The 22,353-nt window shown below is 43.7% G+C and overlaps 1 long non-coding RNA gene across 1 annotated transcript; it reads right to left on the bottom strand.

The window, feature by feature from the left end:
• Positions 1–3,676: 3,676 nt before the first annotated feature.
• On the bottom strand, positions 3,677–13,752 carry LOC132463353 (uncharacterized). The gene is made up of 3 exons (XR_009527013.1): positions 13,710–13,752; positions 10,871–10,986; positions 3,677–4,778 (listed from the first exon to the last, which is right to left on the bottom strand). It is a non-coding gene; the product is annotated as an uncharacterized LOC132463353 (long non-coding RNA).
• Between the last annotated feature and the right edge of the window lie 8,601 nt (positions 13,753–22,353).

Genomic DNA, 22,353 nt, shown 5'->3' with positions numbered 1-22,353 from the left:
GGAGGGGAAATGACTCATTCCTCTGCAACGCACGGACAGAGAGGAAGACAGTCGGGGGGGGGGGGTTGAGCAAATAACCGCTAGCTAGCTACCCTACCTGTGTGTGCATTTCTAACCCCCCATACCTCAACCTAAACGGCTGGCCTCGTCCAGGGGCTTGTCTGGGGGAGCTGCGGGCGAGAGACTACTGAATGGCGGAGAGAGAGAACGTCTCACCGAGCGCGTAATAGAACCCTATGGCTAGAGACGGGGGGGGACGGGGGGGGGGACGGGGGAGCGCATTGTCCCAGCGTCGGGGATTACACGGGTAAAACAGGGGGAATCGTCCAAACAACCGCCACCTCCTATGGAGATGCAACGAGCCGTTGAACAATAAGAGGGGAGAATAAACGGTGAGCTTACGCGCTAAATCAACAGAAACCCCGAGACGAGAGGAACCTAGCGATGGGGGCCCGCGGAAGCCATGTGCAGGAAGGAGATGGGGGGAAGAGAAACGAGCCAAGGAGGAAGAGGGCCGAGCGCTATATGCTATATATATATATTCTGTTCTGACTCCTCTGCAAAATGTAAGCATTGTACATCCTAGGTCTCCATGTGTGTGAGTGAAACACTAGTTGTCGCAACCTATCATTTACCAACACGTTCTCGTCCCCTCATCCCTCCACCGTATCAACCGGCCTCTCTTTCCGACTCTTCTCGAGGCTAGCTGCTCCGCCGGGCCTCACGCCTCGGCTGTTTGATCAGACAGACACTGCTGCTGCGGCGCGGCACGGCGTGGGTCTTCAGCCCTGGCGTTCCTGTGATGTGACAACCCACGCCGATGCACGTGCCGTCCCTTCCTCCGTGCTCCAGCTGGACCGGCTCATCGAGACTGTCGCCGTCTCCCAGCGGGGACGTCGGCCATCGTCAGACGTGAAATCTCAGCAGCATGACGAGCGCATGTTTCCCACACTTGTCACTGACAACGTCGGGACCCCCGGTATTATTCTCCCCTCGCCCGCCCGGCGGTTCAAACAGCGACGCACACTGGGCACAATACATCACGTGCATTCTGCGCGCCCCCGCCACGCTGAAAGACACCTCTTCCCCCCCCCGCGCCTCCCCTTCATCTCCGGCTCCCTTCAAAGGCGGCGCGAGGGGTGCATTGGAACAGCGGGGATGCACACTCCGCTAACAAACCTCATTAAGGTCCCATACATGCACGCTCAATGCTAACACTGAGCTGTCACACACCCCCTTTCAGCACGCACACTGGTGGCCACGCCGGCCCGCCACAAAGCGTCTTTACAGAGCTAATTAGACGGGTCCCTGGCGCAATCCCCCCAACCCCCCAACCCCCCCCCCCCCCCCCCCCCCTGAATAGGAGGGAAGACGAGGCCGTATGGGAGACCAGAGCTGGAGAGGCACAGGGGGAACGATGGGCACACTGGAGCCAGAGAGGTGTACGCGTGTGACTAAATGAGCAGGAGAAAGGGAATAGGTAGAAGGGGATGTGGATGGGATTGAAGGGGCCGCAGGAAGCGGGTGTGGGGGGGAAGAGTGGAGGTAGGTTTACATGCTTGTGTGCTCAAGGGGCTAGCGGGCTAGTTTTACAAATGTGGAATTAAAGCTGGCTGGGGGGAACAACATAAGTGTGACACGCTGCTGTGTCGCTGGAATAGCCTATTGAGGCTGGCGGGGTGGGGACGGGAGGGAGCGCGACGCTCCGATTGGAGGCTCTTCAGCGTGAGAGAGAGAGGGGGGAGAGAGGGAGGGGGGGGAGGAGAAGAGGGGAGAGCTGGAGGTGGAGAATGGGTGTGACACCAGCTTAGTGACAGTGTTAGAGGAACTGCTGCTAACATTGGAAAATATTGCTACACGTTTTCCAAGAACAACCACCAGCGCTGCAGGCTTCGGGAACAGCCGAAAAGCAAACGCGTTCACACCTCAGTCTCGCACAACCATCCGAAAACAAAGCTGGGGAAGAATTGTCTTTTTTTTGTAGAGGGGAGCTACGTAAATTGATTTATAAATCAAATGGTGCCATGCTTTGTTGTTTGGCGCTGAATACTAACGCATTGCCATTCTCTTTCAGCTCTGCGGACCTTTATTTGGAGAGGGAGAGAAGGTCATGCAGAGAGTTCAGCTGCAAAGCATTCCTCTATTGCCATATCCTCCCTCATACCCCCTTTTCTTGTTTAAAATCTGTTATCTTTTGTGTCCCCCTCCGGGAAGTTGTGTGTGTGTGTGTTGTGTGTGTGTGTGTGTGTGTGTGTGTGTGTGTGTGTGTGTGTGTGTGTGTGTCTGTGGTTGTGCACGCAAAATGGTCTAAGGAAGACTACAAGGCCAAGTTTGTCTCTAGAAATAGGAATAATCAATCTGTCAGATGGAATAAAGTATCAAACAATACATTCATTAATCAGCGCTATAACACATTTTAAGTATAATAACAAAAAATGTAATCAGCTTAAATGTAGTTCAACTGTAATAACTTAAATTGTGAATGTGGAATACGTTCACAATGAAAACAATATTTTTAATCTAGTCACGGATAAAATAAGTGTCCAAGGTCTTTTTTAATACATAAAAAAATGTAGGTCCAAGTCAATCGACCATCTATCATTAAACCCAGTAGCCTCTCATGATATTGCAAAGGATCTGGGAGAATAGCAGGTGTCCCTATGTTCCAGGCCTTCCCAGACAGCTCGTTAATTTGCACAACTTTTACACACACACTTTTTTTTTTCTATGCGTGTGCATGTGTGCGTATGTATGTGTGTATATATTAGCGATGGGACTTGACCCTGGAGGGCTACGGCAGTGTTTCGCGTCTTGCCGGGCGTGGGAAAAAGACAGGACCCCCTTTTCACAGCTGCTTTGGCCGATGGCTGGACTGCTGGGGGCCCCTGCATCCCCCCCAAACCCCCCCGTACCCCTGATTCCCCACTCGTCTGACTCCCCCCCTCCCTCCCCTTCCATTCAGTCTCCAGCTTACTGCTTTTCAAAAGCAGCACCCCCTTCCCACCCTCTCATAAATACATCTCATTATACAGGCCCTGCTTTGCATAAGGATTCCAAAGAGATCTCTTCTCTGCTCATAGGGCCCACAGCCTCTGAATCTTTTGGACCTCACAAGGGCAACATTTCGACATAACTCAGCCTACCTTCATATCTGCCTTTAAATAATACTTCATTATTCACCCAGGATAAAATGGGCTTAGAGAAAAGTAGATTGCCTTTTTTAACAAGCACGTTTCAGGTCTGTGTTCCATCTGTTGTGACAATGGGGGTACAGTACTTCATACAGACACATGCACGCACGCACGCACGCACACGCACACACACACACACACACACACACACACACACACACACACACACACACACACACACACACACACACACACACACACACACACACATTCACACACTCCATTGATCGTAAGGCATAACTACAAAGATTTATCACCCATCCAGCTGTAGAATTGACATGCTCTTTAGAAAACAGCAAGCTTGGGAAAGTGTGGTGTACTGAAAGAGCGTTTGACACATGTGAATAACATATGAGCATCCTACTGTGCCTCAAGGTTGCTCCACTATCATCGTCTGACCTTGCCAACAATCTGTTATTTTTAAAGGCCAAATTTCGGTGCAATTTGCGGGTTTAGGGGAGGGAGTAAGAAAGTACAAATGTGTGAATTATCTGTTACTGTTATTTGAAATGTGTCGTTTTTAACAGGATCTGTTCAATTCTTTCCCACACCATTTTAAAATATGGTGCCATTATCAGACAATTCCACAATTACAAAAATATTGCAGCGCAAATCAATCAGCAGCTTTGTAAAATAGAAGTAGGAATCAGATCGGTATTTGGTCGGGTCTGATAAAGATCACTGAAAGGAGTAGGAGTTTGGTATAGTTTAGTAGGAATATGCAGTGACACCTCATGCTTCTCTAGCGTAACTATGCGTGCACCTAAACCACAACCTCCACAGTCACTGCATTGTAACACAGGGAAGGCAGAGGGTATCAGTCCTTAAGGGGTGGCTGGCACATCAGGAAGTTGGAAACCAAAAAGGACAGAGCCACCCAAACAGTGTTTCCACACCAGTAACCCTGGCTGCTGGCCGCTGTATCCCCTTAGCAGAGCAGGGGGACCGCGCCGCAGCAGAGATTACACAGCCTCCTCCCCTGCACCTATCACGCACTCTACCTGACAAATAGGATTTAGGGGATAAAACGCTGCATGTATAAAAGAGCTGGAGTGAAACAGAGAAAGGAGCAGGGGGAGGGGTGTGTCTGTGTCAAATGTAAAACATGCTAATACTTGCTAAAGGTGAAAGGCAGAAACCAACGTTCTCTTTTTGTCCGATTTCACAAGATGTCCGATTTTCATTGAGATATAAGAGCTCCTGCTTACTTAGGTTATACTTAACACAAATGATCTTTTCATGTTATTCATTTAAAGTAAAATAACAAGTCATAACGACTGTCGACCTCATTCAACCTTAAACTAGACTTTGTTAAAAAAAGCAGTTGATCTCTATGGAAAATGTAAAAAATGTACAGTCCCTATTAAGGCCTGTACCAGCCAACTGTTTAACAGCAGGGTGACCGTCAGAATCAACACCATCAGGCACTGGGTGTTGTGAGTGTACACAAGGAACTGAACCATTAATTTGCATACCTTGATGATTTATCCATGCGTCTGATTGGCTGTTCATCCTCCTCTGTCTGTGAGCCGGTTGGCCCCTTGCTGAGTTTCAGTCAACTCTGTCTCTGATGAAGGCGCCATTCTCCTTTAAAAACACAAATTAGAGAGAAGGTAAGCTCCTGCAAATCTGAGTTGTATATTTTTCCATTTTTATGCTGTCAAAACAGAATCATTCCTGGAGAAGATGAACAGTTTAGCATAGAAGTGGAAGTGAGTGCATTATGGGTCCCTGCCTGGTTGAAGCTGCCTGCTGGCAGACAGGAATGTTATTTTTGTAATGACTGTCATTGTCTTGCCGTCGTCCCCTCAGATCCTCCTGTCTAGTCTTTCTGATGTGTTGGTGAGGTATTCATCTGCTTTTATTAAGGAAGTATTCAGCCTACCAGTGAGGCTAGCCATGTACGATGACCACGTTTCCTTCAGTTTTGAGGTGTAACAGAATTAGATCAGGACCGCATAATGATAATTCTCTCCATGGTCAATCAACCGAATGGGCACACATTCCTACAATTGTCCACTAAAATAGTGGATTAGCAAAATGCAGAATTTACGGTTCTCTGTTTTATATAAAACCTTTTTTTTATAGACAACAGAAGTTGATGCTATTTTAAGCTCTAATTTAAGTTCAATATCACTCAACATGAGATATGCCAATGATTCATCGTCCAGCTCATCACCTCATCAACAATCAAGAAGGCGGTACAAACCAACCTAACATAAGACACATAATAGATATGGTAGGATTCCCTTGTATCATGACGATTATGTTCCTACAATAGCTCAGGATCTCAGCCTGTAGCAAGCAAAAGACCAAGAAGGAGAGATGGAACATACTGCATCCTGTTCTTTGACTAAATCAAGACTATTGATGGGATGAATAGAAACCAACCCTGTTTAAGGAGAAGTGTGTAGCTTGCATGCTGGTATAGACCAACTAGATTGTTTGGCAGCTATCAGGTCAACACAAGCTGTACGTTGCACCAAATGTTCCTGTATCAAAAATAAAAAGCCCATTTGCCTCTTTTACAGTTTAAAGCTTTAAAAGCCAGATTCGTCGGTATGCTGTAACATCAACAGCACATTAAGACAATCAACAAGGCCATATTGTTGATTGTCTAGATTGTGAAAATATGCCCCAATCAAACATCTGCTTAAGATAATTAAAGATTGCAATGAATAATGTCTGTATTCTCAATGTTATTTTGTATGATCATGATAGCAATGATGGCACACATGATGAAAACATAAGCATTGCCATAACCAGTATCTCAGATCTAGAAAAGCGATATGATGCTGCTTCCAATAGCGTCACGTGAGTCCCCTACTGACCAATCACAGGAATTCGGTCGTTTAACTATTTTTACCTTTCTCGAAACCTTACCGTTATTACAACCATTCAGCCCTATTAACCATACAACAAGCTGGGCTTTAAACGGCTTCACCTAACGTTTAAAGTTAAAACCCCCGTCCAACGCTTCCCCAATGCCCCCCCCCCCCCCCCCCCCCCCCCCAGCATCAACATCGCACTGTTTAAATAGCCTCCTCAAACCTTGAAGGAATCATACACACACAACCACGAAAACACATACACCGTGGGAGACGTTCTATAGCACGTCTATCGTACAACCGGACAAGGATCAGGTTTTAAAAAAAAGCATCGTAGTGTGTGTGTGAATCCCCTCGTCGGCATTTTGGAGCCGCGCAGCCTCGAGCAGCCCCAGCGCCTCGTGCCTCCTCTTCCCGCCCCGGCAATCCGCCACGCCAAGCCACGGCTCCGAAGTCATGGGGATTAGTTAATACTTTCGGTTCTCTAGCTTTATGAAATTAAAACTCATACAGCTAGATAACCAAAGACACAAACTAACCCGTCGTCTCTTAAAGGGCCCGTGCAGAGAGGGAGAAGTGGCGGTGAGCTCCTCGGAGGAGAGAGATGCTCCCTGCTCGGTCCCGGCCGCTGGATTGGCAACAATGCTCGCTCCTCGGCAAACACGCGTTCATGTTATTTATTTATTTGTCTATGTAGATCAGATTAAGTTCAAACACGGATTCCTCCTGGGTTGAATCCGTTGGCAAAAAAATAAATACTCGATATGCAGCTTTAGCTCTCTCCACAACGCATGTATTCTCTCTATCTCTCTCTCGCTCTCTCTCTCTCTCTAACACACACACGCACACACACACACACACACACACACACACACACACACACACACACACACACACACACACACACACACACACACACACACACACACACACGCACACACGCACACACGCGCGCATGCCTTCCACGACCGAGTTGGTAACCATCCAACAGCGAAGCCCTAGTGTAGGCCTACTAGCCTACGAGTGAGACACATAGCCAGCTCTTCTGATGCCTCAACTTAGTTTTGATGGGACCATTGAATTGGATTTAAACAAACTGCAAAATCAATCCAAAATCCTGCTCTCAAAATCAATTTGCGCACATATTTAGGATGCATATTGTTGAAGTTGGTGAGAATCTGCAGCAAGATAGCTCCACTTAATCCAAGGCATGTATTGAAATACTCAGCCCTGGGATGTAAATGGAACATTGTGTAATATTTGCAGAAAAAAAAATAATGGATGTCAAATCATAAATGGATACTTACTTGGATAATAAAGGCTACTCTCTTTGATAAGTTCTTCTCCAGTGTCAGGTCCTAGTGAGCAGTGTCATTAAGGACGCGGCTGCGTGTGTCCAGAGGAAGCTATAGGATGCCGTTCTATAGCTGGCTCTCCTGGCTCTGTGCACGGTGCTCTCCCCTTTACATAGACGTTGCGACTGACAAGTGTGAAGAGAGCCTACAATAAGCTCCGTGGTTAACTCCCCCGCGTGGAGCTACCAATCCCCAACCGCCTATCGAGACACACACGCGCGCGCACACACACACGCACACAAACACACACGCACATGCACACACACACGCGCACACACACACACACACACACACACACACACACACACACACACACACACACACACACACACACACACACACACACACACACACATACACACTATCAGGGGGTGAGAGGGTGGGGGAGGCGGGAGGAGGGAGGGAATGGGTGGCACAACAGGCGGGAATATCAAATTAAGAATTGAATGAGGTTTTCATTCTATCACGCATCCTTAGTTGTAATATCGGCCTGGGCTATCATAACGTCTCGTTTTTAATCTTTTACTAGACGCATCCCTGAATGACATGCTATATCCACGGCCATGCTTACAACCTCGAATCGAGGTAGGTGGGCTTAGATTGAAGGGAAATAGGCCAATCTGTCCTCGGAATAAAGTTTGGAAATCAATAGATTTTTTTTGCCCGGGTCTTGTTCTAGCCTACATTTGAACCCGTACCTCGTGCACCCGACTTGTATCTTGATAGATTCATTAGCAGCATGCAGTCCAGTCCGCCTGAGGAGGGCAGGCCTGCAGAAACCAGGTCAACTGGCTCTCGTCCCTCTCTGGTTGATAGCCAAACGTCTTTCTCATTGTTTGCTTTCTTTTTGTTCAATGTTCGGGAACTGAATCTTTAACCAGGGGACAGGGCCCAACACATGACACATCTCCTCTGCCAAACCACTCGAGATTACTATTCTGGTTCGATCCAACATCCGATCCGATTCCTTCCGGGTTTCTGTCCGTGGTGCTGAAACCACCCGCGCCTCCAGCTCTCGTTCTGCTAGGCCTACTATAGCCTTATTTATACCGATCATGGAGCCAAACACCGATAGCATGCACGTACCGCCTATTTGCTGCATTTTCACGGCGAATATGAGTGATATTCTGACTGAAATGGGATAGTTGGCACGATACCGATCAGAAAATGCGAATAACTATCAGCAACGACAAACTTGCAGAATCTTTTCAATGTTTGAAAGGAGCAGTTTGATAGTACATTTTGTGTTTGTGTATGTGTGTCTGTGTATGTGTGTGTGTGTGTGTGTGTGTGTGTCTGTGTGCGTGCGTGCGTGCTTGTGTGTGTGCGTGCTTGTGTGTGTGTGTGTGTGTGTGTGTGTGTGTGTGTGTGTGTGTGTGTGTGTGTGTGTGTCTGTGTGCGTGCGTGCGTGCTTGTGTGTGTGCGTGCTTGTGTGTGTGTGTGTGTGTGTGTGTGTGTGTGTGTGTGTGTGTGTGTGTGTGTGTGTGTGTGTGTGTGTGTGTGTGTGTGTGTTTGTGTGTGGGTGCGCGTGTGTGTGGTGTGTGTGTGTGTGTGGTGTGTGTGTGTGTGTGTGTGTGTGTGTGTGTGTGTGTGTGTGTGTGTGTGTGTGTGTGTGTGTGTGTGTGTGTGTGTGTGTGTGTGTGTGTGTGTGTGTACAAGAATAGAAGAGTCTATTGCCTCGATTTACAAAGGACGTTTGCATCTGATAGGAGCCACTGGCGATTATTGCGCATGTGCAGAATGTGCGCCGCACGTGGTACCACACCTTAGGGGAGAACAGGTGAACCGACCAACTGCAGAGGCTTACATTACATCTCCTCAGAATAAACACTGAAAGATGTGTTAAATACATCGTTAGTGTGACCGAATCTGCACATCTTTGCAGAGGCAATTAGAGAACATATTTAAACATATTAGAGTATCGTCCAATTCAATTCAATCTGGGACCTAGCCTCACAGGCTAACCACTGATTATCTCACGGAGGCCCAGCCAATCACTACTGGATACCTTAAAATAACACCACAAAAATGGCTAGTTACCTATTATAATCTGCATTTAAAATCCTATTAGGTTATATGCCATCCATTCAGCCATGGTCATTTAGTCAAAAGGCTTGCATAAGCAGAACCACTCTGACATTATAGTGAGGCCTATAGGCAACAGAGCAATAGGCCTATCGTGTGGACCAAGGCAATGTGGGTCAATAGGACTGGTATGCTAATAGGACTATACTGAATGAATCAGTTGATTCATCACTTTCTCCTGCAATTAATTCACTTAAAACCCAACTGCAAAAATAAAGTCAGCCTACAAACGTCTTTGCAACAATATGTTAGCTTGTGTTCTTACCATTCTATATTTCTATGTGCTGTAACTTGCAAATATCTGAGCATATTGGTACAATTCAATGTGAAATTAAAAATATTGTACAAAAATAAACAATCCCAAAAACAAGGTAAACCATATATTCAGCCCATTCTCCAGGCTATTGGCCGTTTAAAACTGTTTCATCAAACATTTAAGCAAACACACGCACACACACACACACACACACATACACACACACACACACACACACACACACACACACACACACACACACACACACACACACACACACACACACACACACACACACAAACCTCACTCCCCCCCACCTCTACCCCCCCCCCCCCCCCCCCCCCTTCCACAGACCCCGAGAAGATTTTCCCACAAACAAGTGACCGAGAAAAATTACCCCAAAGAAAGGAGTCAACATCAAGTTCAACAACGTGCAGGAGCGCATTAGCATGACAATGACGTCTGGCATCCCCGAGGTCCAGCGAACAACAGACGCCAGCGTCACCACGTCACTCCTCGGGCCCGGCTCCACTTTCCCAGGCTCAGAACAATATCCCAACTGAACCCCGCACGGCATGGCATGGGGCCTCCACAACAATGTATATGAATACTTATGACATGTCAGGCCCTCATGAAATATTTAGATTGTAGCTGCATTCCTCCGAATGCACGTTATTAATATTCTACCTCTCACGGCTCATATTAAAACAGGCCTAGGATTTTGTAAACAATTTGTAAACAAGAGGATTTTGTAAACTCTCTCTCTAAAGCTTTAAGCAACTGCCACCAAAAAAAGATGCAAAATAAGTAAGAAAAAGACTAATCAGGAGAATGAATCAGTCCTACATCATAACCATCCTTTTGTTATTAGAAAATAATGACATTCAAAATACAGACTACATGCATGATGTACTCCGGATACAATATTCCAATAAATAAAAATAATCTAGATTATTTAACCTTCTTTCAGGTTTCCCCTCAATAAATAAATAAAAATAAAAGAACACTAATTTAATTAGGTAATGTCATATTAATATATAGGTCTATATATGTAAACATAATAAGAATAAAAAAATAACAACGAAAGATCTCTTACGAGGGAACATGATGCCTATGATTACAACCCAATAAAATAGCGAAATTTAATTCTCTTACCAAACAAGGCAGTCAGACAGAAGTGTACAGAGAGCTATGGCTGTTCCAGCTAGCGCGCCAGAAAAGAGAAGCGCATCCACGAGACAGCGAGATGAGGAGTGAGAGGAGGGAGGAAGCTGGGAGGGAGGGAGAGGAGGAGGAGGAGGAGGAGGAGGAGGAGGAGGAGGAGGAGGAGGAGGAGGAGGAGGAGGAGGAGGAGGAGGAGATAATCAATGTAGTCCTATCAAATGTGTCAAACTGTGCTATGCTTGGATATAACGCAGAATAGTGGCTAGATTATGTAAAAAGCCAAAGAATATGTATCAAATAGTTTCAACGTGGTTGACGAGAAAGCCTTACGTGATCACGCCTCGATTCTGTTAAATGCTCTATAATTTCTGATCAGTCATTGTTGTACTTAATAGGGATAGTGTTATGGGGTATCTCAACAAGGGCATTTTTTCCGCCCAGAGCAGGGCCTAGGTTTGGAAAACGTTTGGAGAATCATTTGTTCAAGGCTTACAACGAGGTTATTTACTGTGATACAAAATATGAATAAGGTGAATTGTCCAAACTGTTATAGGCTATCCCTAAAATATTACAAGAAAGTACACCTTGCTTTTAACATGTACGCTGGGTATTGAATAAAAAAGCTTAATAAAAACACAGGGCTGAAACAGCGACACTCTTTGGTGAGAAGGAACTGAGAAGCATGGACGAGGATTTGATGCCACGTGAAATGTATAATGAAATAATAAAAGCAAATGCAGGTAGAAAATAAAGACATAAAGAATGAAATAATTGTGTATAATGTTCCTCCCTATTTTATTTTTGAATATACAGCATAATGTTTCCTCTACGAAACTTCCACGAAAACAACATTGATTGTGATCAGAATTGTAATTGCTGTATCAGCTATAGCATACCACATGTAATAACCATGTTTAAAAAGGGTTCTACCCACATTTGAGGCATCATAACAATCAACTTACCTTATTTATAATTTAAATGAATTATGCTTTCTTGAAGATCATATTAGACAGAGAGTTGGAAGAATATCCTAAGGATATTTTACAGCATATATAATGCTAAAAATACTATTTTGAGCATTCATGCTAGGTTCATCAAGTTTAAATAGTTATTTATATATATGATCTTTCGAATTTGAACCACCATATTATATGATCAAATCATAGTAAGATACTTCTGACAATTATATGTTCTATTTTAAAAGGTTTTTTTTGGAACAGCCATAATTATTTTTCTCTTTAGATCCAAAACTTAAAAGGCAAGCATATTTTTTTATCAAGCAACTTGAAGACCTTGTTGAACAATGTCTTCTACAGTAGAATATGCATACAGTTAACTGCATATCATTGTTTTTTTATACAATAAATACTTGACTGACTACAAATTTTTGTTTTTTAACCTGGAAATATACAGGCCTTTGCTGATGACCCCAGGCATAATTTTTAACATTTTACTGCCGGTTATGAATTATTCATACTCCTAGGCCTACTATACTGTTTGATCTTTTCGTTATGTTTTAACCAATAATAATGGACATAAAGATGTTAATTCAGATACAGTTTGAGCATTGATTAGAATCGAATATTTCTCACTGCAGTAATAGTATTGTTTATTTTCACCGTTTCATTTTCATTAGTTTTTTACTAAACATGGTTACAACTAATTTAGTCTACTCATATTTTAATCTTAGAACGTATTTATAGCAATATGATAATAACTACAGGTTAAAATGAATAAAGTAGGTTGATAAGGCAACATTCCATTTATGATTTAACCTTTCGTCACAACCTGATAGTATTTTATATTGTCTGGACTTGAATCAGGCCTTGTCATTATCTGAACTTTACCTTGGAAGCTGACTTTGATCAGATATTTTCAAGTGGATTGAATGTGAAATATATATTGCATTAGCTTAACTCTTCTAATAATTTTCGGGGTACAAGTGACTATAAATGTATATAATAGACTGAATGGATAAGAGCATTTCTTGGTTTTATTGGCTATATCTCTTTTCAAATCCTTTAGATATATTCTTCAATATTTAAAATGGTGGCTGATTCAAATCTAAATACATGTCCATAATTTGGTTGAATTTTAGATTGAGGATTTAATATATATATATATATATATAAATTGAAAACGTAGGCCTTATTGTGGAACGATAAACCTATTTTATCATTATTTATTTGTTATTATTATATTATACTTAGATAGATAATAGTAATTATTATGATTCCATATGGCAGGAAGAAAATAGGTATATAGAAGTTATTTAAACTTTTTAGTCAAACTCCACTATTCAGGAAATAGTTATTGAGGCCTATTTATTAAAGCCTGGCCATTTGGAAGCAATAGGCCTACATTTGACCTTTTTGGACAGCATCCAAACTGGTAGGTGGGTGCACCACTTGTAGGGCTTCCCAATATTTTTTCGGGACAATTCGTTTAATTGAGAAAAGGATGTGGGTAGTATTTATGTAGAGTTCAATCCTGTAAATGAACAAAAGGCTGACATGTAGCAAAGCCTTCAAAGTGCAAACTAACCTCAAGATGCTGCTTACATAGCTTACATGCATGAGCATTCTACATTATTTCAATACATTGAAAACACATATTTTCTAAAGATTCTAGATTGCCCAAATATATAAGGTTTATCTTTTTCTGTCGGTAGGCCTAGCCTATATAATTAATTTAAAATTAAATCATATGTGTTCAAGCTGAGTAAAACTAAATGCAATCCCAAAAAAATCCACTATAATATTCTATATATGCCTAGCATATATAAATAAGAAAATATTTGAAGACAAGTGATAAATAAAAACTTCCTTACCGATGAGGTTTGTAGGGAGAAGTGTTAATTCTCCCTCAGCTTGGTGTGAAAGGGAGAGAGAGGGAGAGACTTAGCCCTTGTCCCTTAATTTGAAACAGGCTGGGTTTTATGTTAATAAGAGTTGACACCAACTTGTGCATCATAAAAAGAGGGGGCACCATGGAGCCAGTGTTCCCACGAGGCGCATTCCGACGGTCAAGTTCAAGCTCAAAGCGCGAGCCATTATTACTATGCAAGGCGTGTCGCGTGGCTAATTCCAAAAAGGCGCGCGTTCCCTGTCGTGGGAGAGTTCGTCACCTTCTGCGGATTTCAGAATAGATAAACGATTCCTGTCAGTCTCCGGACAAACCATCAAGTGATTCAGAAATAAATATTCCTAAACAACACATGAAGGCCTATGCTATAACTCAAAATGTTAATGCAATAAATTATATATATATATATATATATATAGCCTATATATATATATATATATATATATATATATATATATATATATATATATATATATATATATATATATATATATAGTGTATACGCGTTTTGCCTACACAAATTAGTTTGTGTTGTTTGTGTAGGCCTTCATTCAATTTAAATGAAAATGTTTAGGACAGCATGGTAGATGTAGCAACTCTGGATCTGATTGGGTTGAAACGGCCCCAAGAGCTAATGTTTGAAAGAGACTTTCGACCCCGGTAGCTTGCTGTAAGCTCAGCCTATACTATCCAAGAACCATGGAAGAAGGTTTAGTCCTACAAAATCATATTGAAAGTTCAAGACAAATTTGTATTTCACCCCAAGATGTAAGGCAGATCGATTAATTACCAGTTTTAGCCCTCTGCCTTCTTTGTTCAAGCTAAATTATTACAGTTGGCAATATCTGGCAATGTGAGAAATTACATCAGGAGTTATATGGCTGATACATATTCAAAACTACATTCTAGAAAATATAAGGAATCAGTGGTTTAGGCCGACTATGATGAGAAGTACACAATAAAAAATCACACCATTTATTGAAGAGTTGGCCTAGTTCATGCTTCAGGATCAATAAATGGATCAATAGATCAATAACTATTTGGTTAATAACCTCACAAAAAGGACGACTGGGACAGATCCATTTCAACATTGCAAATGTGTTTTAATTGTGCAGGAATGGAAAATAAACAGCAATGAATAATAATGCACATCCCAAATTGAAAAGTGAAAGCAGGCATTTATTTATATATATATTTTTTTTTCAAAGATAGTCAAGTGAGGTGCATTGAACGATGACATGCATGCAAGTCAATGTAACTGTAATGTATTAAAACATGAATGAGGCCTTTACGTAAATACATCAGTGGATCATCTCAATGTAGATCAAGTCTATTCCCCTGTCATCATAACGGCAACCCAGATTCAAAGCTTCAGCTAAAATACTGCTTCCAGTGGGTTGTCAACAAACAATCCAAACATCATGGGATACACTTCCCCTCCTTCCCCTACTTCCCCTACTGGGATATATTACCCCTTATTCACTTATTTGGTATTTGTCATTTTTGACCCACGACCACCCCCTCTCCGTGCTTAGAGAACACATGTCTGGGAGGCTGAGTGGCCATTGCTTCCCCGTCCACCAGTGTCCCACCCAGGACAGCAGCATGTCAGTGGGCTGTGTCTAGCCACCCTATAATTGGCCTGCTCGTTCCCAGACACCCCTCTTCCACCTTCCCCATGTTCTCTGGCTTATGGAGCTTCTATAAAACGCTGTCTGGCTCCCTGCACTCCTGACCTCTGGACGGCTGAGTGCGTCGGCGGGCTGGGGACTTGCCCAGGGTGAGGGTGTGGGAAAATACAAAGTCAAATAAAGAATTAAAACACAAGACAGGGTGGTTTGGGAAATTTGTACACACTTCAACCAGCCCCCACTTTAATATTCCGGGGACCTCGCTTTAGTACGGATTTCTCTATGATGGTACATTTGCATTTTATGCAGACTTTCTCTATGCGCCATGGTAGTAAACAAAGACAATTATTTTAAATGTCAAATATTTTCGTTTTGAAAAAAATTACCAAAACACTATTCGTAGAGGATTTTTGAAATCATCACATTGGAATCTTTGATGTCTGCACAAATGCATTGACAAAAAGAAAACCCTGAACCCACCAAATCTGTTAGCAACTGAGCTCAGTGTTAACAAGCCCATATACTTCCTCACCAGCCTCCATTTTAACGGACCATTTAAATTGGACTTTATAGGGGGCTAAACCGTCTCCCCTGTAAAGGTATTTAAACAAGTTTATGGGTCCAGCTCAACAGAGCAGACCCATCGGAGGTCCAGGAAACCTTTTATTATGTCTTTCTGACCAGGAGGGCTGGCCAGGTCAGGGGTCGTGTGAACCCCTGACCCCTGGGCCACGGAGTGTGCCTGCGGCCGTGTGCTGTTGATGAACTCGTGGACAGTGTATTTAGTGGCCCCTCGTGTCGTCGGTCAGACAGCAGATTGATGCGTCTTTGACTCCAATCAGCAGTGATCAGTTGACCTGGTCAGGGGTCTTCACAACGTTTAATGGCGAAGGATCAATACAGGGCAATTGTTGGTCTGAAAGACCTTTAAATTCACAGCGTAGAGAGAGGGAGAGAGAGAGAGAGAGAGAGAGAGAGAGAGAGAGAGAGAGAGAGAGAGAGAGAGAGAGAGAGGATATAAACAGAAATGTCTTGTCTTCATCTTTGAGATTATATACTAGGGATGGCATAGTTGCCGTTTACTTAATAATAATAATAATAATACATTTAATTTAGAGGCGCCTTTCAAGACACCCAAGGTCACCTTACAGAGCATATAGTCATTATTCAAAACTATGTAAAACAGACTAGGAATAAAAGGAAAACAGAGGTTAAACATGAAGAATAATAATAATTAATAACACTCAAAGACGCCTAAAGTGAAGGGGGGACCTCACTAACCACCACCATATACAGCATGGTTGATTAACAGGACTCAGATGTGTCTGATGCGTGCCAGGGTTTGCTTGCGTCCAGAATACTCCATTGAGTCAGGTTTTGCCTCGTTTCCTTCAGATGATACCCTTCAGATGGCGTGATTACAGTTCGATTTTACAGTATCATTGGTTTACGGGCACACTTGTAAGACCTGGACTGTCCAGCCTGATGGTTCTCGAATGGTCCAGAAGATGTGGAGGCTCACAGCCAGAGACCTGGCCGCCCTCACAGTGAGCCCTCCGGCTTGAAAGTGCACCAGTCATGATTGTTATGTATAGATGGTCTCAGAATAGATGAACAAGCCTTAAAGAATTATGTTCATCAATGAACGTTCAGTTATTGTGGTACTGTCGAGTTCCATTTGTAGACCATTGAATGACCACCATCAGGTTTAGGAGTTTGATTCACACAGGGGGCTCAACATAATAACAATATATGCACACGGTTTCAATCTGCTTGAATAATAGCATCAACCAAACGGCATATTGTCTTATTGTCTTTCCTTCTCGGCTTGGTTACCAGCCAGGATTGATGTTGGTAGGAAGCTTAGAGGTTTAAATTACGAGGTCTGTGGCACACACACTGCACCATATAGCCTCATTTAAATTTCCCCATAGATGTTGGTCCATATTGTTGTGTGCCCGTAGGCAGTCTGACTGGGCAGTCAGTATTAAGCAGTCACTACTCTTTCTCAAACACACACACACACACACACACACACACACACACACACACACACACACACACACACACACACACACACACACACACACACACACACACACACACACACACACACACACACACACACACACACACTCATTTTTCACGAGCACTATAGGGGGGTGGCAGGTCTGGGAGAGCCATTGCCTCCATGGAAGAGAGACTGGCAGGGACGACTTCTCCGTAAAACAACATTAATTACGGGCATCTGCTCGAACGCCCCAGTCTGGGACCGTCTAGGGTCCCTGGCTGTTGCTATAGGGATGGTTGAGAGCCGTTGGTGGTTTGCGGGGCAGACAGGGACCCGGCTATTCTCCTGAGGGGTGACCAGACATGACCTCCTGTGACCCCCCACACCCCCTTTCTGATTTGGGTGGGAAACTGTGTACAGCCAATCAGGGAGCAGAAGACCGGTCATTTTGTATTCTTTTTGAGGACTGCATGTGCAGGGGGAGATGGAGAAATGTAGCAGGAGAAAGTTTGATTCTTAATGTTAGGGCTAGGATGGGAGTCTTACATTTTGTCTTTTTTGGAAGTCTTGTAGTTGTATTGTATTGATGAAGAGTAGTTCTTGACGTGTTTTCTGATGTGGTAACAGACTCACAGACACACACACACACGCACACCCGCACACACACACACACACACACACACACGCACCCGCACACACTCACACATAATCACCTTGAGAAAAAGAGTAAGAGAGATAAATAAATAGAAGGGGGATGGGTAGCATCTATGGAGAGTAGGTTTATATCCACTTTGCATATATCTGCCATTGACTGGGCTTTGAAATGTAGTTTTTTGAATTTTCCCACGCCTCCCTATTTGATGTCTTTTGTCACGGTGAATAAAAGAGGATTGATGAATGGAAGATAGACGGTACCCCATCTGAGGGCTGGGGAGAGAGCGGGGTGGAAGGAATGGAAAGTGATGGCTGGGGACCTCTGGTGGCCGTCACATGAGTTGCTGGAAAAGGCTGCTGCAGCGATGGTGAGTGGCGAAGTCACGCCCTTTCCGGTAGAGCCCATGGGACTTATAGGTTCGAAAAATAGGAATGGGTTTCAATGGAGAGAAAGTAATTATCTTCTGGTCCCAGTCTTTATCTGCCCCGGATTACACATATGTTGTTTGTGGATTTAAATTGTATTTTTTCATGCATAGAAAACTAAACATTTTCGTGAAGAAGTTTGATAATGTTAGGTTTTTTCCAAGGGGACAATAAAACCATCAAAAGAGATGAAAACCATTACAAGTTGGGGCATGTGGAGAATTTCAGTTATGCCGATGGGGAGATTGTCGGTCTTGTCCACGCCAGTCACAGGGAGCGTGACGGCAAATACGTCTTTCGCATTGTGTTATCTCTACAGCCTTTAAATGAACAATTGCACAATAAACGGTCAAACTCTTGACATGAAAAATATATAATTTAGATTTAAATATCATTTAAATCCACAAATAACATAGGTGTAATCCGGGGCATATAAAGACTGGGAGGACCAGATGATAATTACTTTCTCTCCATTGAAACCCATTCATATTTTTAGATCTCATAGGTCCCATGGGCTCTACCGGAAGAGGCGTGACCTCGCCGCTCTATCAAGCTCATAAGTCCGCCCCTTCCGGGAGACCTCCATGGGACCTCTGGGCCAGGAAAATTTGAATGGGTTTCAATGGAGAGAAAGTACTTATTATACCAATTATTGTCATTATAGGATTTACATTTGTTTAAAGCAATGAAGCCTTCAATAAGTTGTGTTGATAGATAGTACACACTCCCACTTGATATTCTTTCCACAGGAAGCCCATTTTTGGGTTGGATTCTTGTCAAGAGATTTCTGCAGTAGTCGTGAAAATGTAGACTTTATTTGAAACCTTTAATTATAAAGACCTGTAACTCTTTTTCACTTGTGTTTATTTGTGACTCATTTTCTCATTTTCTCCTTCCTTTGCCAGGGCATCTGGACCAGGTACAGCAGTGCCTGTACCTGGCCCAGTGTAGGCACCGGCCTGTGGTGCAGCCCCCCTCGGAGACCACAGAGAAGTACAAGGAGCTGGCTGAACTCCTAGAGGTAAGCAGGACCCTTCAGAATCAGAACACTGTCAATGGGTGGATTAAAAAAATCCACGATGGCCGCCATTTGTAAAGATGGCCACCGCTCCTGGCGAATATTAATCATTACAATTGTTCAAATGGTGATGGTGGTGAAATGGAAAAACATTCTTAAGAGAGTATTTTCACAAAATATTATGCCTACATCACTGTGTGAACGATTGATATAATGAGGATAGTGGCCATCTTGAAAAAATTGCCGCCATGTTGAATTTTTGGGTGGCCGTCGCCTTTTTCCCAAAAAGTGACCCTTAGAGAGTATATGTGCCATATTTCATGCTTGGATACCAATTTTAACAATTCTCTTGAAATATGCCATTAATCTGCTGCGCTAAAGGGAATGAGGAGCCATCTAAGGAGGTGGAGGTGAAGAATCAGAAGAAGAGGCTTCACAGCATCTATCAAAGAGCTGTCAATGCCATCACCCGCGTCTCCCCAATGCAAGACTAGTGGGAGACAGGAGATCCTGTACCAGTGTAGTGTAGATATTGTTAAAAGTAGATAGCATAAAGAAAGTGTAAATAATAGTGCTCTTCGTCCGTAGCATCAATAAACATTCAGAATAACATTTCACAGCATGTTAAATTCTGGAACTCCTTTTTTACAATCAGATATGGTTTACCATCGGAGCTCTTCTACCACCCAAAGATTGTTCTTGAGGTTACAGTCACTCACAGCCCAGTCTAACAACTGGTTTAATTTGCCGTCCAGACCTGGTCTGTGACAGATATCAGTATGGATGCTGACACTGGGACTGAGTGACCAGTCCCATGCCAAACTGTGTCACCCCTGACTGGCATCTTTTAGAATCAGTGAGAAAGGTGCTGTGCTCTCGGCTGTCACCGGAGCAGGCACCTCCTGGAGATGGCGCCGGTTGCGGCCGGAGTGTTGCTCCCTGCTGTGTCTCGATGAGGTAAGGGCATGGTGTGACGGCCCCCGCGTTGATTACCAGGCCATGGCGGCAGCAGGCTCCTCTCTAGCATAGGAAGCCTCGTCCTGTTCTTCCGGCCCATCAGGAGTTCAGCCGGGCTGGCCTTCGTGGTGCTGCATGGAGTTGACCTGCTGTAGCACATGAGTGCATTGAGTGGGTCCATCTGCTTCAGGATTCTCTTTGCAGTCTGCAAGGCCTGTCATGTGTAGCATCTCTATGTATCTAGAGTAGTAGTCTGAGATAACAACCCGGTATCACGCGATTGCGTGCTCCTGCGCACGAACGTTAATCTATTGAAGCGTGTTCCAGAGCACGATATTAGTCCGACTTTTTGCGTGTTACACAGAACGAAATGTAAACCAATGCATTCTGAATGGGAGTGTTCTAAGACAATTAACTAAACGGTACGAGAGAGAGAGAAAGAGAGAGAGGGAGGGAGGGACAGAGAGAGAGAGAGAGAGAGAGAGAGAGAGAGAGAGAGAGAGAGAGAGAGAGAGCGAGAGAGGCTTCAGAAAGGGTGTGCGCAGATAGTACAGTGCACCCTAGTTATGTTTATGCCAAAACCACAAATGCTATATGTATATATATATATTGCCTAATTATATATATATTGTCTATATATATGCATAGGCTATATATAATTAGGCTATAATTATATTATTTAGCGTGTAATGAGACAATCTATAGCCAAATTGTCGAAGATGCCCGAGAATCTCCGGGGATATCAGCATGGGAAATCCGCGAATCAGACCCATGAACCTATAAAGAAAGACGTCATCTCAAGCGGGAGAGAACGTTTGCGGTGCTGGTTTGTGTCACGTAAGTACAGGGCTCTCATGTCTCATGCATTCGGCGTGAGACACACGCAATTCAACCCATGCACACGCTCGAACCTGTGCCGTGTTCCAATACCCGTACTGTCCGTACTTACTAGCCAAAATTTGAGTACGCAGTACGTTCCAATTCAGATCCGGCGAAAAGAAGTATACTTCAAGGACCCGGATGCCGTACTCAAAACGGGCTAATCCTGAAGTGTGGATCGAAGGACACTCCCCGTACTCAACGGCAGCCATCTTAGCTACGTAGCGGAAGAGGCGGAGCCAGGCTGAGCCAAAGTCGGCGCATTTTCCACATAGCCTGCATTAATAGAGTCATTTTGTATTTTTTATAGTTTTTATAGCTGCTAGGCGTAAAGAGTTCACCGTTCAAAGCGGGATGTTTATTGCGGGGGAGGAGCCACGGCGGCAGTCGTGATCGTAATTTCCGGTTAGTGCACCACGGAGTACTCGATTTGGAACAGCACTCACATCTGAAAAAATAACGTAGTAGATAGTGCGGATAGTATACTTCCTTTAAGTATACTCATGGAAGTACGGGTATGGTCTCACGGAAATACGTGACACTGTCACGTTATTTAATCTATTGAAACGTGATCAGGGACACGTAGGCCTATTTTCTAAATTGTGTATTTCAATTGGAAGTAGGCATGTCACTATTTGTCGTGTCACTAAGCATGACTTCCAAACTAAGGTTCTGTCCGGGAGCGTTCTCCCTAATGTCCCTTATGGAGCTCCGTACAGATATAATTGTCTTAGAACACTCCCATTCAGAATGCATTGGTTTACATTTCGTTCTGTGTAACACGCAAAAAGTCGGACTATCGTGCTCTGGAACACGCTTCAATAGATTAACGTTTGTGCGCAGGAGCACGCAATCGCGTGATACCGGGTTGCAACCACACACAAACACACACACACACACACACACACACACACACACACACACACACACACACACACACACACACACAACCTCTTGCGGGCAGACTCAGAATCTTGAGCCCATTTATTAGGGAACAGGTGTTATCGGGATTCCATCACTGCATTCCCAGAAT

This window comes from Gadus macrocephalus, chromosome 8, assembly GCF_031168955.1.
Source record: "Gadus macrocephalus chromosome 8, ASM3116895v1".
Lineage (NCBI taxonomy): Eukaryota > Metazoa > Chordata > Actinopteri > Gadiformes > Gadidae > Gadus > Gadus macrocephalus.
This window is presented reverse-complemented; position numbering and strand designations above follow the sequence as displayed.